The following is a 16,978-nucleotide window of genomic DNA, read 5'->3' as shown; positions in this document are numbered from 1 at the left end:
TCGTCATGTATTGGATACCCAACACACTGATAACTAGTGCTCTGACATTTACACTGTCCTCCTTTCCCCGGCCCAGTGTCCCACAGAGGCTCCATAAGCTTTCCCATCATCCATCAGGCCATGCTCTCCCCCCCAACCCCCGCAACCCCTCTCTGGCAATACTTCGAACAAATTCTTTAATAAGCCCCCACCAAAATTCTTATAAAACCCACATTTTTATTATAATTGGCAAAGCCCCACTGGATGCAGCCCTAATCACTTTTTTTTCTTTCTGTGTGCTGATTTCTCACCCACGCTGTCCCAGTGATCCTGGGCTCTGTCAGTTCCTAGGAAATGCTGAGGTCTGTCCTGTTCCACTGCCTTTGTACTAGGAGATCTGGAGCCCAGCAAAGAGAAGGAAAAGATGGGGCTACTTTAGCCAAACTTCCCAGTTCACTTCTCCTCAGAGGCGCTCTTATCCCCAGAGCTTCTCCTCACCCGGATGCCTCCTGTGTTTGAGAATCCTGTGCTTTTATGGCTTCTTCAGCTGGCACAGGGCTCCAAACTCCTTCAGCTGCTTCTTATCTCAATTCTCCAAGCTCAGGAATCTACTTTGTCACTCAACCCGGTGTCTCTAGTATGTAAAGCAGAGACCGGAACATGGTAGGTTTTTAATAAATATTTTTTTGAATAAATGAACTGGCAGTCAGAGAGAAAAGCATTGGGGGTTTATATAAAAATATAAGGGTATAGAGATATATGGGACTGGTGATGGATTTATTAAAAATTGTACAAGTGATAGGTATGGTGGTGGGTGCCTTTAATCCCCAGCAACTGGGAGGCAGAGGCAGGGGGATCTCTTTGAGTTCTAGGCCTGTCAGGGCTATACAGCGAGACCCTGTCTTAAACAGAAACAAAATAAAAAACAAACCCCTAACCAACCAAACAACAGTAACAACAACAACAACACAAACCCAAAAAATCAAAACCAACCAACGAAGAAACATCCATATCATATAAGGGGTATTTATAAAGCTTGGGCGCTCGCTCCAGGCATTAAGCTGGGGAGTAATCACTAAACACAAGCCACATATGTTTAGCATTGTCCAAGCTTCTGTTCCACTGATTTGCTTCCATGTTATCTCCGCCTTTTTCTGTTCTCTGCACCTTTTTTTTTGAGGTGCTGGTATTGAACCCAGGGTCTTGTGCATGCTAGGGGTGCACTCTAACACTGAGCCACATACTCAGCCCCTGTTCTCTGCATCTTAAAATTACATGCACATATTTTTGGGGGTCGGCCTTTGGCCTTTCTTGATGAAGCTCATTTCCCTGTCTAGAATACGGGGTCCTAATTTCACTGTCACATCTGGTGAACTGTGAAACCTGTGAGACCCAACTCTTGCTGCTCATGTTGGGGTCAGCAGCAGAAATCCAGAATGTAAGTTGTGCCTGGATCTTCTGCATGCTAGTTTCCCCTTTGCTTGCCATATTCTTCCTCCACTGTGGTGCTGAGTGAGACGTATCTAGAACCAATCCTGTTTTCTTGTGTGCCGTTGGGGAATAAAGACCTGTGGTCATGAAGACCCCCATACTCGGGAGACCCTTCCTCAAGCCTCCGGAATCGCGACCACCCAAAAATCACAAGAAACCATACCTGGATGCAATCAGCAGAGGTTTATTAGGGGAGGAGCCGGCGGTCAAAAACGACATGCTCTTTAGCTCCAAGAGCAGGGTTTTTGGCCACGTGTGGTGGGATAAAGGGTCTTTTATAGCATGGGGTGGGGGGAGGAAGGCATTTTCGCGCGCTTACACATGATTGGTTGTTTTACAAATTTTGAACATAGCACTGGGAAGACCAAGGGAGGGGTAACCAAGAACAGTGGAACATTTCAGAGAATCTAGCCCAAACGATCTAGAGTCACTTTTTCCTTCCGGCTATAGGGCTATGGCCCCACCTAGGTGATAACATCTTTATCTGTAGTCAGGAATGCCTTCCTGCCTTGGGTGAGGCTTGGGGAATGTAATCCAGCAAGTGTCCTTCACCTGGAATGTGAAGGCCTGAAATCTTATTTTCAGTTCCGAGTTCTGTAAGGCGGAAAAATCTACACATATTTCATAAAATGGCCTTTATAATTTTTCACTCTACAGTCACAGGTTCTAGGGAGTAACAGGATGGCCTGCCAGTCAGTGGGCACAGCACAAGTGATGGGCTAGCTCTGCCACTGGTGTGCCTTTCCTGTGTTTGGTCACTTGTGGCTCCATCCCTGGATCAGGAAGTGGGACACTTTGCCCTTTCCTTCCTGCAAGGCCACCGTCTCTGCCCTTGCAGTTTGTTTTAGAATAAGCTTTTGGCAAATGTAAACAGAGCCATCCCTGGATTCTGCTATGTCTAAAATATCCCCACATAAGGAATGCTTTTCTAAAATAACAGTGTCTGGTTTTTTGGTGTGAAATCGCTAATTACAGGTTACATCCTGTGCCTTCTGTGAAATGCGCCATCCTAACAGACACGGGGATGTGTGGTTCAGCATCGATTTTAGGACAAGGCATCAGGTGAACAAATGAGAAGAAAGCAGCGTTGGTCACACATTAAATACGTGATGCACACCAGGCTCTCAGAGGTGACAGATCTACATAAGGAACAACAAGATAAATATGTTGTAGACTTAACAATTCGGGGAACTGAAGTCTAGAGGAGAAACAAAATCAAGTAACGTGTTCCAAATTAGACAGCCAGAAAAGTAAGACACATAACAGAAGACACGCTTTACAGGTACATCATTTTGTCTCATTCTGAGGTATTGTGTGGCAAATATTATTACGTTCGTTTTGCCAGCAGAACAGATTGGCTTGCCCAGAGTCATCTTCATCTTGAATCCTCATCTCGCCGTTTGTGAACTGAGAGTTGTTGTCTCCCCAAATTCACATTCTAGTTTGGAAGATGTTGCGTGAATATAATTGTGCATGTGCATCTCCCGACAGCTTAGCAGTATATAACGGAGTTGTTATTCTTATTCTGTAAGAGCTAAAAGAAATATTGTTTTATTAGTTTTAACATCAAAATGAGGACACACACCTGCAATGGGGCTCGAGGTGTTTAGTGAGGCTTGTGGCTGTTATTCTTTCTGGCTGACTCATGGAGACTTGGGGTTTGCAGTCTTAGGGGGGCACTTTTAGTCACCTTCCCCTGCAGGGCAAGACAGGTTCTCTTCAGGTTTCTCACATTTTAGAGATTTTTTTCGGCACCGAGGGAGGTTGGAGTTTGCTGTTCAGTTAGAAATCCATGAACTTTCTATTTCTGACGGTTCTTGGGGGAAGAGGGTTTCTCTTAATGACATAATTTCCAGTCTTGCAGCATTTGGACTCAAGACTCTTGAAGACCTAGCTGGTGTCACCCTTTCATTGAGCTTCTATTGACTGCACTGTGCCAAGTCATCCTCATGGTTGCCTTGTCCCTTCTCTGTGCTTCTCTAACACAGAATAACACACATGGATAACAGTGTGCTGCCAACAGCTAGATTCCCTAGAACACCAACATGTAACCCAGTCCAGCCTCAAATTCTACGCATTCACATTCAGCTGATAGCTGAAGATGATACCAACCTTCTGACTCTTCTGCATTCATTTTCTAGGTGCTGAGATTACAGGGTTGTGTCACTACAATCAATTTGGGCAGTGCCAGGGATCAAACCCATGGCTTTGTGCTTGCTAGGCAAGCACCCTAGCAACTAAGCTAGGCCCTGCTGATTAGACAAAGGTGATTAGTAAAGGTGAAATCTGCAGAGACAGAGCTTTCAGGGTCCTGCTGAAAGGGAGTGGCAGGGGCGGTCTGCAGGAATAAGGCCCTGGACTGGAGGGTGGAGTTTACAAGTTAGAGAAAGGGTTGCATTTGGGTAGAGTTCATGGCATGTTGGCTTTGGGTTGTTGGAAATGGAAAGATGAAGGAGTTGAAGCAAGTCTTTTGGGTAAGCTGGTCACTATTGCTAAGCCAGATGTTTGGGTAGGCTGGTCACTATTGCTAAGCCAGATGTTTTGCCTAGTTACAGCCTTGTCTTCCAGGAGCAAGCATTTCCTGGAGGAAGCAGCTAAGTCACCTATACCTGTTTTCAGTGTACCTTAAACAGAGAGAAAGGAGAGCAAATTATATTCTAATATTATTTAATAATTAGAGGAGAGTGGGTTGGCTCCAGTTATGAGTAAACATATGTTATTATTTCTAAAAGTGTGTGTGTATGTGAGTGTGTGTATGAGTGTGTGTGTATGAGTGTGTGTGTGAGTGTGTGTGTGTGTGTGTGTGTGTGTGAGAGAGAGAGAGAGAGAGAGAGAGAGAGAGAGAGAGAGAGAGAGAGTTTATGTGTGTTGGGGTGGGAAGTCAAAGAATAATCTTGGGTTTGGTCTTTTCCTACCACCATGTTTGAATCTGCGTTCTTTCCTCACTTACTGGAGTCTTTGCCAGAGTAGCTGGCCTGCGAGGTCTGGGAGATTCTTTTGCATTTACTTCTCATCTCTCAATAGGTTTGCTCAGATTAAAGACACATGCAGTCTGTTTTCTTGTGGGTTCCGGGGATCTGAACTCAGGTGGTCAGTTTTATATGACAGATGCTTTACAAATGAAGCCATATTCCTGCCCGTTATTAATTCATCTGATTCATCGCAGGCTTGACCAAGTGACACTAAGAAAGCATTTCCTGTTCTTTTTGTTTTCTTTTAAGAGTTCAGATTGCATCATAGAGAAAGTCAAGCCATCTGCATCCAAAATCATCTTGCATATTTCTGATAATATGGATTTTAAACCTCACCAATGTTTCCCAGTGGGGACCAAGAAGCACAGAGCAGAGTTTAGCACCTAACACTGTGATGTAGTTCTCAATTTAAAACATTTGCAGAAGATAGGCACTATTCAGGCTGGGTTAACGAACAGCAAATATATGTAATGATAATATCTGGGGAAAAAATTTAAAAGCCTTTTTAAACTTGAAGAATTTGTGTTTCTTTCCCTTTATTTAACACCCCTTTCGTTTCCAGAGAAAAGAAAATGTGCAACCCAGTTTGGCAAAGTAACTTAGGTTCATCAGCGTCGCTCCCCTGTGTTAGGAATCCAGGCTGAGCCTTCTTCCAGCCTGGACGCCTTCATTTGCTCAGCTCCAGACTCCACTGTTTTGGTCTGAATTCAGCTAGTACATCTTTACTAGAATGAATACAATTCTCGAGAGGGGATGTGTTTGACATGACAGTTTCTTTGGGGGAAGTTTGTTTCAGTTTTAGAAGAAGAAAAAGGAAGCAGGAAATGTTGATTTCTCCAGAAAAGCCAATCCCCAAAGACACTTGATTTCATACAGTGATTGTAAAACTTAAATCACAATTGTATCGCTTCCATTGCAAATAAACCTCCCATAATAATACTTAGAGAATTTTCTGATCCAGGTGGGCTTCTTTTCTCCCTTGAGTAACTTTTGCTTGGAAAGATGGATCCCAATGAGCAAGTCTTTGCTCCCAGGGAATATGGACACAACAGCGGGAGAGCTTCCATTTGGGCCTGGCGTGAGTGTGAATTAGAAGCTGATTCTGCCCTCCAGCTCTGGCTTCCCAATATTCTCTGTGTTTCACTGTGTGGTCAACAACTGCTAAAGCCTGGACAGAATTTGAGACTCCTCTGGAGAGCAAGCTGTGATATATTCAGGATCCGGGGACACCCTGTGCAGGTCACTTGGAACTCTGTAGTGAGTGGATTCAGAGCAGAGGGGATACATTCTTTAGGGACAAACCATTTTACTCTCACATAATAATTTTTTCTTATTAATGCAAACCAAAACAGGTATTGGTTTACAGAATTTTGTGTTCTCTCTGTAAAAAAGCAAACATAATAAAAGCATAATAAAAGAAAAAAAATCTTAGTCATCCGGTTTCCGATCTCATTTCCCTTCCCCGTCTCATTCTTTGTGGGGACACACATGGAAACTTTGTAACATCAGAAGCAATGGCAATATTGGGCAGCGGTGGGGGTGGGTGTTCTGGAGGCGTTTAGCGAGGGGGAGCCCTAGTCTCTCATGATAGAATTAATCATTGCAAGTAACTCCAGCAGGAGTCTGATATTTGTGAGTGTTAAGGTGAAATCTCAAGCACAAATACATGTCATGAAAGACAAACAAAACCCAATGTTAACTCTAAGTAAGGATAGCCCATGCTTTCAGATCTGCTATGCACATCCTCGCTCCTGCCGCCCCTCGCTCCCTTCCCCTTCCAGAAATCCCAGGATAAAACTGGCTGCTGCTTCTGAGGTTAGCTTTTTTTCTCTTCATCCTGCTCTCCTTAAGGTATGGCCCTCCTAGGTGATTTTCTCTGGTTCCCTGCTGGCTAGCTCTGAGGAATTGCAAACCCGAGGAGGAGTCTTCAGCCTCAGTAGCCAAAGTGACCTCTCAGCCAGCTGAGATGGTTGTGGATTTCTGAGAAACTCTGCCTTGCCAAGTTCAGGCGGCTTCCCTAAGACCCGTGCAGTGGGCCAAGCCAAAAGACAGCTGGAGGCCTCTGACCGCTGGAGTTCAAGTTTGCCAAGCTTTAGAGAGTCCCTGGGGGAGCCGGGCCAAGGGCCGGAGTCAGTGCTGACTTAAAAGAGCTCACTCAGCACCTGCCCCGGAGCAGCCAGAACCCAGCGAGGCACATGCTTCACGGGGGACACACGGCTGCAGTGTGGGCTGCCCCAGGATCCTCTGGGACCCCAAGAAGCCTTGGTGAGTGTGGGGTACAAGGCTTCTAGCCTGAGACCCAGGATGTAAGGAAACTCTCTTCCTCTGCAGATTTTGCTTGGGTTCCAGGATAGAGGCTCAGAGAATATTGCCACTAGAGGAAACGTAGGTCCCTAGAGTAGCAGTTCTCAACCTGTGGGTCGTGACCCCCTGGGGTGGTGTCCAATGACCCTTTCACTGGGGTTGCATATCCGATATCCCGCATATCATCTATTTACATTGCAGTTCATAACAGTAGCAAAATCATTTTATGATTGGGGGGTCTTATCACAACATGACTGTATTAAAGGGTCTCAGAGTCAGGAAAGTTGAGAACCACTGCCCTAGAGGCATTCTCTTAGAACGGAAGAGAAAGAACCTCAATTCAGTGTGGTTTCCAGGTTTTAGAAGCTTCTTTGAAATGCCTGCTCGCCGGTGTGTGTGTGTGTGTGTGTGTGTGTGTGTGTGTGTGTGTGTGTGTGTGTGAGGTGGGTGGGGGCCTACAATCTAGACCTGATGAAGATGAATCCGAGGAACTGCGGAAGGGAAGGTGGGTGTGCCCGACTGCTCTATCATTCAGTCAGCCCGTTTGTGTCTAAGGCCCACGTAGAGAGCCCTCAGATACAGCAGTGGGTGTACTGTGGGTGGGTTTTCCACAACGGTCTGATACTGGTACTGAGGGAATTGGCTTCAAACTCTAAATCGCCTTGTAAGATGTCCTCAGAGCAGCACCCACAGCTTCCACAAACACTGCTGAGTTTCTAGTGTGTGTCGAACTCCAGCGAAGACTCTGAGTTAGCTGCTCTCAGAATCTCCACACTGAGGCCTGCTTCGGCTTCAGTGGTTGGAGCCTGTTAATTAGGAACAGGGTTTCCTAGCCCATGTGGGTGTTGGTTTTCAACACCCAGCTGCACTTCAGAAGTTAATTTTCATTGTTGCTGCTGCTGTTGTCCATCTAGCCAGGTTGGTTAGAAATTTTGGAAGAGATATATTTTATGAATTCTGAACAACATCTCTAAGAAAAACCCACATCTGTAAGATAGACTTTTGGACGTGTATACTTTGGTTTGTTGTGCTACAGTTTATAAGTAGAATAAATGGGTATACTGTTAGTTCTTAATTTGTATGTGTTTGTATGTGTTTGTGTGTGTATGTGTGTGTGTGTCCACACATGCCACTGGTGTACTTTCAGAGGTCAGAGGACAAGTTGTGGGATTTGGTTATCTCTTTCCACTAAGCAGATTCTGTAGCTTGAACTTGAATCTTCAGATTTGGAAGCAAGCCATTTTGTTATCTGAAACATCTTAGTGGTTCCTTAGGGCGTCCTGAGACTTCTAAGGAATTGACTTAAAAACACAATTAGCCAAGGTTCTGAATCATCCCTTCAGATGAGCTGGTTCTCCATCTTTGCCCAGAACCCCCCTCATTAATGTTTGATAATGAAGGCACACATATAGTTTGTGGCCAAATACTGATTTCATACTTTTTCTTTTAGTGGTTTAATTAAATTAAGCCTACATCTTTTGGGTACCAATTTCTTTGCAGGTCTTTCCCAGATTCCCCTCTCTTTGGATGCAGTACATGTGTGGTGTTCTGGTTCAGTACTTGCCAATTTTATTTCAAAATGTCCTTTCCAATATTCCCTACCAGCCACAGGCGTATGACACTGAATGACTATCACTGTCTCCAATAAAACAGAGTTGTACTCAACACAAGATCAGATACTGATCAGGGTTGCTTGAAAAACAGGTTTAGTGATGTCAGTAAAGCCAGGAGGCTTCTCTGAGAGTATTAGAAGCCTGCAAAGATGGTTTGTGTCTTAGTTAGGGTTTTATTGCTGTGAAGAGACACCATGACAACTCTCATAAAAGAAAACATTCAATTGGGGCTGGCTTACAATTTCAGAGGTTTAATCCATTATCATCATAGCAGGAAGCATGGCAGCAGGCAGATAAACATGGTACTGGAGGACACAAAGAGTTCTACATCTTGATCCTCAGGCAGCAGAAGGGGATTATTTCACACTGGGCAGAGCTGGGGCACTAGGAGACCTCAAAGCCCACCCTCATAGTGACCCACTTACTCCAACAAGGCCACACCTCCTGATAGTGTCAGTCCCTGTGGACCAAGCATTCAAACACATGAGTCTATGGGAGCCATTCCTATTCAAACCACCACAGTTTGCAACTTAATTTTCAGACATAGGCTGTACATGGTTTGTTCTGAAGATTTCAACGTGTATGTGCTCATTTGATGGTCCCAGGTAGTACCTCAAGCCCATTCTCTTAGCATGGAATGATGTGTTAGGCTAATGACTATTCTCTTGGAAGGTAGCAGGGTCATGAAGAGAGCAGAATGAGAGAATTTTAGGATGAAGTAGTGTATTGAAAAAATATCTTTGTAGTCAAGAGACTGAAAGTCTTTGGGCAAGCTATAAGTACTTGATCCACTGTCTTGTTGTAAAATGGATGTAATTATAGTTACTTTACACAACTAAGGGAAGAATTGAGCTGAAATAGACAGTACATAAATGTTTTCCATATAGTGGATATATTGAATATGTGCCAATGTTTATTAACATTATGGTTGTATAGCTAATTTTAGGCTAATTTTTTTTAAAAAGATTTATTTTTTCACATATGAGAACACTGTAGCTGTCTTCAGACACACCAGAAGAGGACATTGGATCCCATTACAGATGGTTGTGACCCACCATGTGGTTGTTGGGACTTGAACTCAGGACCTCTGGAAGAGCAGTCAGTGCTCTTAACTGCTGAGCCATCATTTCAGTCCAGGCTAATTGTTTTTAACAACTAGGAAATTAAACATAAGTTGGAGCAAATTGTAATGCATATTGTCAAAGGTCTTGCCAGAATTCTTGATTAATAATCTATCATTTATGTGCCAATTATTTGTATATGAGTATTGCTAAAAGCTTAACTATGTCTTCATGTGCATGCTCACAATATTTTTTTTCACAGAGACCAGAGAACTAAGACACAGAAAAGTTCTACTTTCTTGCTGAATTATAGACCTTCTTCACCTACCTATAAGATAACCGTAGCTTCCAGGGAGTTTGCAATGTGTTTTCATAACATAGCACATTGTTTTGTCTATCTATATAAGGTTTTCTTTCTTTTGCCTTTTTAAAAAAGATTTGTTTATTTATTTATTATGTATACAATATTGTGTCTGTATGTATGCCTGCATGCCAGAAGAGGGCACCAGATCTCATTATAGATGGTTGTGAGCCACCATGTAGTTATTGGGGCTTGAACTCATGACCTCTGGAAGAGCAGTCAGTGCTCTTAACCTCTGAGACATGTCTTCAGTCTTCTTTTTTCCCAAAGATAAATTTATTTATTTATTTATTTATTTATTTATTTATCTATCTACTTATTTGTTTATATTTTATGTGCATGAGCATTTTGTCTATATGTGTGCAAATGCATTGTGTGTGCTCAGTGCTTACTGAGGTTAGAAGAGGGTGTCACATCCCTTGGAGCTGGAGTTACAAATGGGTATGAATAGCCATGTGTGTAGTGACAATTTTGGAGTTTTGATTTCTTTAAAAAACAAGTATTATATGTGTGAGATATGGGGTTGCCTCAGACTGTCCACAGCAGCTGACTATGATTTGCCTCTTGCTTTAGAAAAGATGTGATTTTTGCCAGCTGCAGATAGTTTCTGCAATTGTGATGTTTGGAATTTTTTGGGACTTTTGAGAGGGTATTTAAATGCTAGGTCCCTAACAGGTGGGATTGTTTTTGTTGTTGGGTTGTTAGTTGCTCGCTGTTTATTTGTTGGTTATGGTTTGTCCAGTGGTCATGAGCAAAGAAGAAACAACAAGAAAAAGAAATGAGATATCCTGATGGCGAAGATCAAACTTGACCCAAAGAATTCCACACCACTAATCAGCAGGAAGTAGTCTAATGATGACATCACCCCTTTCCCCTTTATCCTTCTTTCTCTCCTATCTAGTGTTAGGAGGTTGAAAGGGTAGAAAAATGATGGAGAATGGTGGAAGAAAGAAGAACTCACGAAGTGGAAAAGGCTGGCTGTATACGTGGGCATCCTTGCAGGAAGAACAAGGACTCCTAACTGCTCAACCATCACTCTGGCCTCTATAGGTTTTTTCCTAATAGAGAAAAAAAACCTGAGAATGTTGGAATATTGGACAAGTCTGTAATACTAATACAAGATGAGAATAGTTCTTAGTTCTTTGGAGAATATAGCATGTATGTGTGTGCTTGAGGGTGTATGTGTGTGTATACCCACATGCACATGAATATGTATATTAATGAATAGGGGATGTTGGAGAGGATGTCTTCATACCAGCCTTCTAGGTAACTGGGTGGTTTAAGGGCATTCAAGTAAAACAGATGATCCTCCCCCATTTGAAGTACTTCAGGCATGAAATAGAGTAGTAGTGATATTTTTGCCTAGGCCTTGATGGAGGCTTTATAACTTGCTATCTTTAAACCCCATAGTAATTCTGGGAGGTAAAAAAAAGACAGGCACTTGGCTAAGATGACGCGCTCAGTCAGCTGACAGTGGTTCTAAACTTCTGGTCCCTAGTCCATTTCCTTAATGGGTAGACAGGGTTATGCTGTAGAAGAAATGAGAGAGTAAAGATGACTTCACATGTTTAGTTTTGCATTGTGATGAGATTTAAAAAAAGATATTTGCAAAGAGCGAGATATAATCAAATTCAGCAGCCATCATCTGAATTTGATTATCCAGAGATTCATGTCTGTCTACTCAGGTTAACATCACAGATCGTGCTAGCTGTGGGCCATGTGGGTAAGACACCTAACATTAGTTCATTCTTCTGTGGTTTTGGTAAAAAAGTCCACACCTAGGAGGAGCTGTAAAGACAAAGAGTGAAGAGTGTTGATGGCCACACAATAAGAGATGTGTAAGTACTCCTGTCCTGATCTCTCACAACTAAGAAAATCAAAGGGAAGACGAAGCCAAAACTAAGTTAGTCAAGACAGCTGACTAGAAAATAAATCTAGAAAAAATATATATATATATTCATTTGAGTAAAATAGCAACAAGCACTTAAAAGCACAGTGAGGGGAAACCTTTGATTCTCGGTAGTAATGAACTATATAATTTAGCTAACAATTATGAATGCTGAACACGCAGAACCAAATCTTGTTGGATACTTTATTCCTCAGCCTACTACCTCCCACAAGTATATCCAGAGGTTTCACAGAAAACTCAAGGGACCAGAATAAGCCTCATCCAAAAAATGTCCCATAATTTTTTTTCAAAAAAAAAAAAAAAAAAAGTAAAACATTTGTAGGATTCTGGCTCTTTCTTTCTTTCTTTCTTTCTTTCTTTCTTTCTTTCTTTCTTTCTTCCTTCCTTCCTTCCTACAAAGCAGATTCCTTAGTTTGTGGTTTGGCATTTGGGACTCCTGTACTTTATCTCTTTGCGAATTATTCTGACTCCTTAAGTGGCTCATCTGATCTTGGAAGGAGGCTTTTTAATGTACGCTACTCTTTGTGGCTGAGAGCCTATAATAGTTTCATGAATTATCTATACACCATGGGCTAGCTGGCTAGCAAGTGACAGATGGCAGAGTTGTTAACTTACCTATAGCAGAGTTTTTCTTAAGCCTTAATTGTCTTGGCCTTAAAAGACAGCAACATACCCAGAGCTAATCTACTCTGTTCTGATGAGTATATCTTTAGAAAGAAATATCAAATATTGTCTCCTCCTTCTGCAGAGAGGAGAGAAGCTTGTGGGGCAGCTTCCTTGTGCTAACTAATGGGCTGTGTTGTCTCATTCTTGGCTCCTCTCTGACCTCCATCCTTGATCTCCTCCTTTTTGTGCATAAGACGACTTCAGTATTGGAAAGTGAACTCAAAGGCTCCTTTAAGGTCTGTGTGATGCAGAAAGTCATCCTTTCCATGCACCCCATGCATCTGAGTACAACTCTTCTCCCAGACAAAGCCCATCATTGGCTCACAGTTGCCAAGAGGATAAAGTTAAGTTCTTCCAAAGCTCCCTAGGGTATCTAAAGCCTTCCGCTACCTAGTCCTCAACCTCTGCCTTTCCTACATTGTCTTCCAAGTTTCCCCTTCCCCCCAATATCCTGGACACTGTTGATGTAGAAGTCTCTAGTCTCTGATTGATCTCTCTCTCTTTTTTCTCTCTCTCTCTGTTTCTTACAGACACACACACACACACACACACACACACACACGCACGCGTGCGCACGTGCGCGATCATACATGCATGAATGAATATACACACATGCATACATACACACACATGCACATATACACTCAAGTGCACATACACATATTCTAGTGTACACACACATGCACACACATGCATGCACACACTTGAGTGCACATACACATTCAAGTGCACACACATACACACGCATACCTCTACTGCTTATTTCTACCCACAGGACTCACTGTCATTCTGGTCTTGGTCACTTTTGCCTTTTATACTCTAGGAGCCTTTCAAATCCTCTCCAGATGCCACCTCTTCCTTGAAGACTTTCCCAAATTCTATGCTGTTTTTTGAGTGTTTTGCTGATGCCCTCGTTTGAGATGATGCCTCATTCTGTCTTCTTACATAGCTATTCACTGTCTACCTTTCTCATTTACTTCCTTTGTAGCTTAGTGATCTGCACCAAGCACTGGAGTCAGAGAGACTTGGTCTCTGCTCTGGAAAAGTTTGCCACTCAGAGAGTAAACAAAGAGAACAGAAATCTTGCAAGCTTTTAGTCTGTTTTCTCCTGCTAAGTCTAATCCACCTCCAACAGCGGCAAGAGTCTAGTTGATTCTCAGGAAAAGTGTGCTGAGTGAGTAATGTATCAGAAGTATGTGTGTGGTCTGTGTGAGCATATATGTACATATGTGTGTATGCTTGTGTTTATTAATATTTTTGAACTATATAGAGTCCAGTGACACCATGGAGAAGGAAGGATGCCCTCGTCTAAAGCAGGAGTTGAACTTGGCTTGGGAAATACATGGCTCTTGCTTCATATAAAGACTGGGTGGTCATTTTCATTACCCTATGTTGCAGGCAAAACTTCCTTTTTATTTCTCCTACCCTGAGCCAGCCATGGGGTCTCCATTTATTGCAAAGGTGAAGCTAGGACTGTCTCTGTACCCCTGTACCCTGCTGGGGTCACCCTATCCTCCAGGGACATTTCAAGAATGATCCAATACGGTAGAATGATGTATTAGTTATTTATTGGTGTGGCAAGACACCTGACTAGACTCAACTTAAGGAAGGAGGGGGTTATTCTCCTTCACTGTTTTGGGTTGTAGTTCATCATGGTGAGAGATGCATGGTGACAGAAGAGTGAGGCCACTGGTATGTTGCATCATCTGGAGTTAGGCTGGAGAGATGAAGGTTGGTGCTCAGACCACATCGTGGGTTTTTTTTTTTTTTTTTTTTTTTTCATAGCTCTGGTTGTCCTGGGACTCACAATATAGCCCAGGCTGGCCTTGAACACACAGAGATCCACCTGTCTCTTTCCCCCAACTGCTGAGGTTAAAGGCATGCACTGCCATACTTGTCTATATAGTACTATTTTTAAATGTGTGTGTGTGTGTGTGTGTGTGTGTGTGTATTTGTGGAGGCTGGAGGATAACCTCTGGTGTTATCTTCAGCAATATTGCCCACAGCAACATTTCCCACTTCCTTTGAGACTGGATCTCTCATTGGCCTGGAGCTTACCAATGAGGCTAGGCTTCCTGGCCAGTGAATGCCAGGCATCTTCCTGTCTCTGCCTCCCCAGTACTGGGATTACAGGTGCTGGGAATTGAACTCAGGTCCTCACGCTTGCAAAGTTACCACTTTAGCAACTGAGCGGTTCCTCCAGCTGCTTAGTTTTTCCTTTTTATTTAGCCTGAGACCCCAGCCCACAGAGTAGTGCCACCTATATCCAGGTGGTCTTCCCCTCTTATTTAAACCTTTCAGAAACCCCCTCAAAGGCAAGCCCAGAGATGTGTTCTTAGGTGGCTCTAATGCAGTCAGGTTGACAATAAAGATGAAGCACCGCACACAGTCTTGGTGTAGGACATTTAAACTGTAGAGTTGACTTTTCATGTATAGAGCATTCCTTTGTCATCCTCGAGACATTCAAGACATGGCCTTTTGTCTTAGAAGTGCCTGGCTTTGCTGCAATGGGAGGTTTGATAGGCTGTTGAGTGGCAACGGCTGCATAGATGGAGCCTCTTATCGTTTCCCGATTAACCCAGTTCAACAGCTCTTTCTGGAAGATCTGGTTTTGAGCAGACACTGAGCTAGACAGTTAGGGCTTTCAGTGGTGAGACAGGAAGTGTCCAGTCCTGCTATCGGCAGCTGTTCAAACTGGGAAGAAAAGATGGGTTAAGAAAAGCCTGTCCAGAGTTGCAGGACTGGCGAAATACGCTAAGTGTCCAATAGAGGTGCTGGGAAGCTGGGTGTGCTGATAGACTTGGGGATACGGAGGAGAAGCTGGGTGTGCTGATAGACTTGGGGATATGGAGGAGAAGCTGGGTGTGCTGATAGACTTGGGGATACAGAGGAGAAGCTGGGTGTGCTGATAGACTTGGGGATATGCACGAGATCACACATTCTCTGAGGAATGGAGCCAGGAAAGAAACAAGAAAACCATGAAAACCAAAGACCTCGGAACCATGTAGCACAAACAGAAAGACAAGACAATCAGGCTGGGGCCCTCATTGCCCCTACTGATGGGAAAACCAAATATGCATTCCAGATGTCTCCAGAAATGGGCCAAAGCACCAGAGGCCACCTGACTTTGGATCTGCTGTTCAGCTTCAGTAGGACCTCAGCTCTCCAGCTTTCTGGAAAGGCAAGCATGTGTGGTCTGGGGCCTTCACAGCTGGAGCTTGTGGTTCCTAAAGTTGTGACCTTTGACCTTTTGCTTGAGCTCCTTATTCTGGTCCATGCTGGGCCCTGGTTTGTATGTGGGGGTTACTTATCCTGAATGATGGATGACAAACCAGGAGGACAGGAGGGTAGATCCTGGGAGAAAGCAGACAGTGACTGATGTGGGAGGAGTACCCTCACTTTTTTTTCTACTCTCATTCATTTCTTCTTGTTCCTTTAGCTGCAAAAGGAGAGGAAGGAAAAAAAAAAGTAAGCATGGTGGTTCCAAGACGCTATTTAATAAGCTGTTTTAGAGTTGGGGATTTAGCTGTGTAAACTTCCAATAAACGGTTTACGTAAAGCAGTTGCAAGCCAGAGGACTCAAGACCCCAATGCCTCTGTTGTGTTAATAACTTATTAAATAATTTCTGGTTTCTTTTAGTGCCTGACGCTGCCAGAATATCACAAGCCTTACCATGAGCTTAAAACAAAACAAAACAAACACAAAAAAAACTTTGTTAAGATTCTCTTTTTTCCGATTTACCAAATCGACTCAAGACCCCAAACTGCACGTTTCAAAACAGACCATCTAATAGTGTGACAGGAGAATAGGAGTTGGAGAAGGAACCGTCAAGATTAACACATGAACAAGCCAGTTGGTAGGGAATGGGCTGGAGACCTTTTCCTACCCGGGCTTCATGAGTCAAACTGAGCATGCTCAGTCAGTATGCTCCGTGAGGCTGGAAGCCTGTCCTCGCCTGGGTTTCATCTAATGAACAGAGTATGCTTGAAGAATGCCCTCTGAGTACAAACTAGAGAGATGAGTACTGTGTAAAGGTTCTATAAATACAGCCCACCTTGTGATCCAATCTGTTCTGGGCTCCTTCCTCACCTCACCAGCCCACTTCCGTTCTTTCGAGTGTTTTTCCTTTCCCAATCAAGCCATCTCTGTTTCTAATGCTGTGTTCCTGGTGCGGTTCCTGGAACACAAGTTCCCAGAACCTGGTGCCCTCTGAACTTATCTATCTGCCCAGCTCTAAGCACGGTTTTCTTTTTCTTCTCTTTATACCTTTTTCAGACACTGACCACAATTCTAAGCATGCTTTCCTCGGGCTTTCCCGCACTTTGTCCAAAGCTTTCTCACCCTTTGGCCCTTGGTTTTCTCTCTGTCCCTTCTCTATCCTCCAGGAAGCTGCTATGATTTGTGGTTTGCGTCCTGTTGTGTTTCTCCTGAACTTCGGTCGAACTGTCCTTATGCTTCCTTCTGTGTGGTTTCTGAATTCCCTTTTTAATAAGATGGAGAACGCAAAAGGAAACCTTCATTTCCTTGGTAACGATAGGAAGTGCAGTTACCCAGTCAGAATGAGCCCAGTATCAAATATGTGGACAGCTCTCTCCTTATGTGCAGTTTAACTATTCCTCCA

At 43.4% G+C, this 16,978-nt stretch overlaps 1 protein-coding gene across 1 annotated transcript in view; it reads left to right on the top strand.

Annotated features, from left to right (window-relative positions):
• The first annotated feature begins 6,588 nt into the window (after positions 1-6,588).
• The window catches only part of Col6a5 (collagen type VI alpha 5 chain), a 100,140-nt gene continuing 89,750 nt past the window's right edge, over positions 6,589-16,978 (top strand). Inside the window, exon 1 of the mRNA XM_034484273.2 lies at positions 6,589-6,707. The gene's annotated coding sequence lies outside the window, so the exon portion shown is untranslated. The remainder of the gene's footprint in view (positions 6,708-16,978) is intronic.

This window comes from Arvicanthis niloticus, chromosome 21 (genome assembly GCF_011762505.2).
Source record: "Arvicanthis niloticus isolate mArvNil1 chromosome 21, mArvNil1.pat.X, whole genome shotgun sequence".
In the NCBI taxonomy this organism is placed as follows: domain Eukaryota; kingdom Metazoa; phylum Chordata; class Mammalia; order Rodentia; family Muridae; genus Arvicanthis; species Arvicanthis niloticus.
This window is presented reverse-complemented; position numbering and strand designations above follow the sequence as displayed.